Genomic DNA, 6,997 nt, shown 5'->3' with positions numbered 1-6,997 from the left:
TGATCAGTAATTAATACAGATAATTACTACATGGCAGCACAGAAACCAGTGTAATTAGCATCAGAATGTAATAATCAGCCCTGTAGCATCAGTTTATTTTACAGCCCAACCTCATTTTCTGCTGGATAATTAGTGACGACCCCTAAGCTTAGCTTCTCAACAGCTGCTCAGAGCCCACTGAGCATGTGAGTGTCACAGACACTTTCCAAGATGGTGACCCACTGCGACAAGTTTGAAGTCCTTGATCATTGCTGCTATTGACAAGCTGAAACTTTAGGCTGGTGCAATAAGTTCAGTAAACAACATATGGCCTTTTTAGTCATATTCATTTTTAGGGTTTAGTTCTCGTTTAACCCCAGGGCTATCTGCTTCTGCCCCTATTCACTACCCCTTAAGAATGGCACTGGGTGGACTGTAGCCTTCTTCTATCAGAGTGTGCTCAGATATCATCTTTGAGGGACCACCATGGTGCTACTCTTGATTAGTTTCCAGATACCTGGAAGTTGCACAAACAGCAAGAAGGTAGGCAAAATAAAGTGTTTCTCTTTAATCGTTTCTTCAATTGACGCTGAATGGGATTGCGTGTCTGAAGAAGGGCGAACACGTCATGTAATCATTAACTTCCATGTGAAGCTATCATATTTACTGATAGACATGGTCCTATGTACTATCCGAGAGTCAATGAACCTTTGTTCGCTTATATCAAAACACAGCTGCTGGGTTTCTGGTTGCTCCTGAGGACCTGTCGCATTGCACTAGGATTTTGCCGTGTTGCCAGAGTGGATTTTTCAACCTGAATATTTACATAAACACTACAGCTTCTGGGTTCCCATAGGCACACAGTCACGCTTTGACCATGCTTAGCTGGCTTCTGACCTGCTGAAACCCTTTCTGCATTTCTGCTTAACCTTTTGGTTTTGGTTTGCCTGGTTTGGACCTTGATTATGTTTCGTGTTGCCTTCTTCTGCACTTTTAAATGTCTATGAATCCTGACATTTGCTGCCTTTACCTGGTCTCTCTGTTCTCGTGGGGCTTTGAATCCCTGCTGCTTTTAGAATTGGTAGCTCTGTATGTCACTGGGTCCAGCCACTACAAGTTCTTAACAAAAGCAGCCTAATCATTTGCTCACATAGAAAAAAAATTGGAAGTTGGAGGTGTTAAGAAAAAATCCTTTGTTTTTTTGTAACCCCTATTTGGCTGAATTAGGCAAATACCAACTAGTGTGATATAGCATGAGCTACAGACAACCCTTTTTCACCAGGAGGGCGTTTGCAAAATGGAACCAACACCTGCTGATGTTGTTAAACTACAACTCACTACTGCAAAACATGTAAAGAACACAGTTGGACGCCAAGGGTTCTTTGCAAAACAGTAGAACAGGTTTTATTCAGGCATAAAGCGCCACAGGGTTATCATTCTCACACATGAGGTAGTCAAAGTACATCTCCAAGTATATTCACAGGTGTAGCAGAGACAGCATTTAAAGGAGAAGGAAACCCCCTGGGCGCAAAACCCCTCACCCTCCCCTGTGTTGCCCCCCTCCCTCCTCCCCCCTGGCCTACCTGTCCCCCTGGGCAAATGCCCCTAACTTGTTACTCACCCCTCTGCGCAGGTCCTGTCCACGGAGTTCACAGGCGCCATCTTTTCCCACGCGGTCTTCTTCCTGCTTTGACCGGCGTCTTCTGGCGCATGCGCAGTAGGAACATTTACAGGTACGGATCTACTGCGCATGCGCCCAATGTCACAAAGCGAAATCGTAAAACTTTGTGACATTCGGCGCATGCACAGTAGATCCGTACCTGTAAATGTTCCTACTGCGCATGCGCCAGAAGACGCCGTATAACCATAACCATATAAACAACCAAAAACGCATTAAAGGACTTAACCATCAGACAACTGTAATATCATCTGCTTACAATGTAAAAATAAAGTAAAATTTTTTAGTCTATATGATAATATACCAGGTGAATTAGCATGCATTCAATTTTGTTTGGCATGTGATTAATTAATTAATTAATTACTGTTTTGATGTCCTAAAGGAATCACATGCCAAACACAATTGAATGCTGCATTTAAACTCATACTAATTCACCTTCAAGCAGGGGCGTAACTATAGAGGAAGCAGACCCTGCGGCTGCAGGGGGGCCCAGGAGGTATAGGGGCCCCATGAGGCCCTAATTCATATACAATTTCAATAAATATTGGAGAAACAAGTCAACCTCTAAACATTTTGGGGGCCTGAAAAATAATTTGCTGTGGGGCCCAGTAATATCTAGTTACGCCACTGCCTTCAAGTCTGTGCACAATTGCTCACACCGTTTAAACTTCTGATTTTGGATTACAAGGTGGACAGATTTTGAGGTGTATAATTTATAACAGCATACCTCAATACCTAACAAACTTGGGATGGATATTTGTTGACATTAGGAATATAATAACGGACGTACTATTGCAACAAACATTGAGTTACAGTATATAGGGGTCAGTGTCACTCAAAGTAAGTCTGCATTGCCATTATTTGTATGTGTTTGGGTGTTTTTAATTGGGCTGGAATATTATGATATAGACTAATAAATTGTACTTTATTTTTACATTGTAAGCGGATGATATTATAGTTGCCTGAGGGGTTAAGTCTTTTAATGCGTTTTTGGTTGTTTATGCTGTACACAATTTGAACACCCTGGGTCACTGTACACATTATGTAATTACCGATAGGGATTTTCAATGTGGATAGGACCATAACCATATACTGACATAGATATTGGCCAGGCAAATGTTTACTTTATTTTTAAATTCCCCATGATTCATTCTATTCTCCCATATACCTTTGCCCCAATTCAGGTTTTCCACAAATCTCTGCAACATGACACCTGCCCTCCTTAAATTTAGCCTCATTATCAGGGTTATTTAATAACATTAATAGTATAAATAATGAGTATTGCTGCATGTATTCTCTCGGCATATGCACTTGGGAGATGGGTGTTAAATAGCTGTACTCTTACAACAGAGATATCTCATAATCTCACAATACCCGAGCAACCAATCAATTTTATTGAATTAACCTGAAAACACGTGATATCCCGTATGTGTATTTTACAAGAAGCATATTACATTATTTTCTGTATTAGCCGAACGTATTGGATTCTCAGCCTGAGGATAAACACAGACCAATAATCAGCCCCCTTCCTTGCCAGCACCCAGAACCAATGTGTTGGCCCTGGTGCAGGCACACACAGAAGATTTTGGGCCTGAATGTTAGGCTTAGTGTTTCTTTGGTTTTGTGTGTGCATTATGTGTGACATAGCCCTAACCACAACAAAACCATTGTCCTGTTTTATTTTTAATTCATGCCACTGTGTAATGTTTTTATTGTATCAAATAACAAACTGAAATTTCGATGTATACGATATTATTACGTAATTGCATTTCCTTCTTTCTTAGAAATTATTTACACTTGTAACAGGTTTCACCACTTCCCGAAAAGCACAGTGAGTCCTTATTATAGGTGTTATAGGCAGGTCCGGACTGAGAATTAAAATAGGTCCTGGCATTTCAGGTACACAGAGGCCCACTCAGCTCACAGAGAGGCCCAAACAGCCCCCCACCAGCCCACTAAATACTGACTTTCTATGGCACATTATAGCAGCCCCTCTGCCAGAACCCACAGATTGCCAGTCCGGGCCTGGTAGATTTGTTTCATGGTGAATATCCAAAATATCTTCTTTCTGGAGTTTCCCTTCAGTCATTTTCCACTGAATGTAGGAAAAAAGACAGAAATATTAGTTGTTCTTAAACAGAGGTAGTATTTGGTGTGAAGTCCAGATTTGGGAGTTTCCTGGAGAGATTGTTTCTCTGGTTGATATCAAGTGGAATCAAAAAGGGAACCACTGTCTAACTTGTTCTCCCGGTAAAGATCAACGTTTTGCAGGAGCTTATCTTTCTCTTTATTCACTATTATCCCCCAAGATGGGGAACTACTGCCTGTTGGACATTACAATAAACAGAGAAGCAATAAATCAGTGGACGCATGGGCTAGAGGCAAACAAAACACAGCTAGCTCAGGATTAACTGACAGGGCCAGAAACATACAATAGATTGCATGCATTGCATCCAGCTCTACATCTAAATAAAGTGGTAGTTGGATGTCATTCAGACATGTAAGCTAAGGAGTGCTGGAGCTCTAAAAATAGTGCTGGGGAGCCGTGCACTTTTTGCCTGCCTAAGGCCTAAACAAGTATTAAAGGAACAGTAACACAAAAAATAAAAGTTTTTTTAAGTAATGAATATAATTTAATGTTGCCCTGCACTAACTGGTGTATTTGCTTCAGAAACTCTACTATAGTTTATATAAACAAGCTGCTGTGATACACAGTAGATAACCGATAAGATCTGAAGAATCCCATTCTATACTACAGAGCTTATCTGTTATCTGCTGTGTATCCTGTTCCTTTTCTTATTTTTCAACTTTGAATGGCTGCCCCCATGACTACACAGCAGCTTGTTTATATAAACTATAGTAGAGTTTCTGAAGCAAACACATCAGTTTTACGCTGGTGGCACATGGGGTGATTAGTCACCAATTGATAAATCTTCGCTGCTGCGGGCGAATAATCTCCCCGGAATGCCTTCCTACCAGCAAGAATATATTTTCATTACTTTAAGACACTTTAATTATTTGGTGTTACTTTTCCTTTAAATAATGTCCCCTTGTGCTTGACAGTAATGCCCTTAGGTAATTGCCTTAGGTGCCTTTTTGTAAATTATCCCCAGGGTCCCCAAATGTTCGCTTATCTCTAATCTGGCCACCCTCTACAATCATCAGTCTCTCACAGGCAATGAAGTCTCTTTCTCTAGCCTTGGCAACGAATACTCGCCTTGACTTGCCTAGCATTTTTATATATAACCCTATTTGATCTAATTGGACCCTAACGGAGGAACAGTACAGAGCGTAGGAAAGCATCGAGATTTGAGACTTGAAACTGAAAAAGCTGCAGCTCAGCATAGAAAAGATGCAACAAGGAATTTTACAAAACAAGTTAAAAAAATTCAAGCGGGACACAAAAGATAACGAGAGGGGAGAAGTATACACCTGGAAGGAGGGAAAGAAAAATTTGCGTGCAAGGAGATAAGCGTTCTCAACGGCATCAGAACCAAGCTTCTCACTCAAGCCTCACCTGCTGTTTTTTTAGGAAAACACTGAGCAAACAAAGCAGGACAAGGCATGGAAAGGGAAACAAGAAAAAGACTCTATACAAAGAACAAAACGAGGAGGTAAATAATGCGTTTCATTTATCTTCCTCTGTTATGTCATCATCTGAACTTTCAGTGCTAAATAAGGGTCTTCATTTTGTTCCAGTACACTACACTAGAATGTCATCCTACGAATATTCATTTTTTGGATGTTAACATTAATTTGTGTGAAAGAAAGTTCATCACAAGTCTATACACCAAGCCGACTGATCGTAATAATTTACTGAGACCAACAAGTTTTCATGCACCGTGTTTATTTAAAGGATTACCCAGAAGCCAATTAGCGCGGGTTAGAAGAATTACCTCCACTGAGGAATTATTTGTAGAAGAATCAGAAAAAATTATGGCAAAATGTATGGAAAAAGGTTACAAATATAAGGAACTAAAAAAAAACACAGGAAGAGATAGGTAAAATACCAAGGGAAAACTTATTACAGCAGAAGAAAAAAGATACATTTCAAAGAATCGCCTTTGTTTCAACATTTGATGTGAATTCCAAATGTATCAAACAAACACCATACTTAAGTATTGGGGAATAATGACAAATGATCCAAAAATAGCTAATCTCTTCTCCTCTCCCCCTATTTTTTCCTACAAGAGAAGTAGGAATATTGAGGATATAATTAAACAAAAAAATCCAGTTTCAAAAAAGCTCCCTACCGGTACTTACCCATGTCAAAATTGTGGCCACTGTAACGGAATTATCAAGGGGGAAACGGTCATGAATCCACTAAAAGGTACCCCACATAACATTAAAGGGGACCCGTCACCCAAAAAAATTATTCAAAATCCTATTTTATCACATAAACTTTAATTACACTATATAAATTATTTGAATCTTGTTTCCTCCAGTCTGGGAATTCATAATTGTAGCAAGCAGGCAGGAGTCATTTTGTGGACACTGTTATTAAGACAAGCCTTGTATCATCTCAGAATCTTGTTTGTGCACCAGAATAGGGGACCTGATGTCCATCCCCATGCCCTGGCTACACAATTAAATGTTAAAAAGAACAGGGATATGTGGTGAGAGCAGTGACATGTAGGAAGTGCTGAATGGAAAGTGAAAGTAATTGCCTGCCCCGCCTCTATGCCCATGGCATAGAGGAGGGGCAGACAATATTTGATTGTCCACTTTAAGGGGTTCCTTACGTGTAACTCAAAGGGGGTTATATATTTTCTCAAATGCCCATGTGGCCTGGTATATGTCGGCCAAACACAGAGACCTATATAGGCTTCAATGAACATAAATCGGTAATACGGAATTACAAACCAGATTGTGAGGACAAACAAAATAAGATAAAACGAGAAACAACCCTCGCAAAACACTTTTTGATAATAAACATGGGATTTCACAATTGTGTTGGCAAATCTTGGAAAGGGTAAATAGCAAGCCAGGACAGGACTACAGCGGGAAAGCTACTGGATATAGGTCTTACAAACACAGACTCCCAAGAGGGCTCAATGAATACAAAAATATGTACTTTTGCCTTTGTCGTGTGTAGTAAACCATTCTCTTTTACCTTCCAGATATTAATATGAAAAATGAGAATTTCATCCAGGGTAAAGTAATATCTCTTTCCCCATTCTTAGGGAGAGTTTTCTCTGTATTGATTTTTATTCTATTTGTAGCGTTTTGACTTTTGTCAATAGGAATAGGGTATAAGGATTATTCCTCATGGACAGCATTGGATATGGACATGGTTTACCATATGAATAACACATTGGAACTTTCAGTGGATGATTTTTT

This window comes from Xenopus laevis, chromosome 4S (genome assembly GCF_017654675.1).
Source record: "Xenopus laevis strain J_2021 chromosome 4S, Xenopus_laevis_v10.1, whole genome shotgun sequence".
Classification (NCBI taxonomy): Eukaryota; Metazoa; Chordata; class Amphibia; order Anura; family Pipidae; genus Xenopus; species Xenopus laevis.
Note: the sequence above shows the minus strand (reverse complement) of the source record.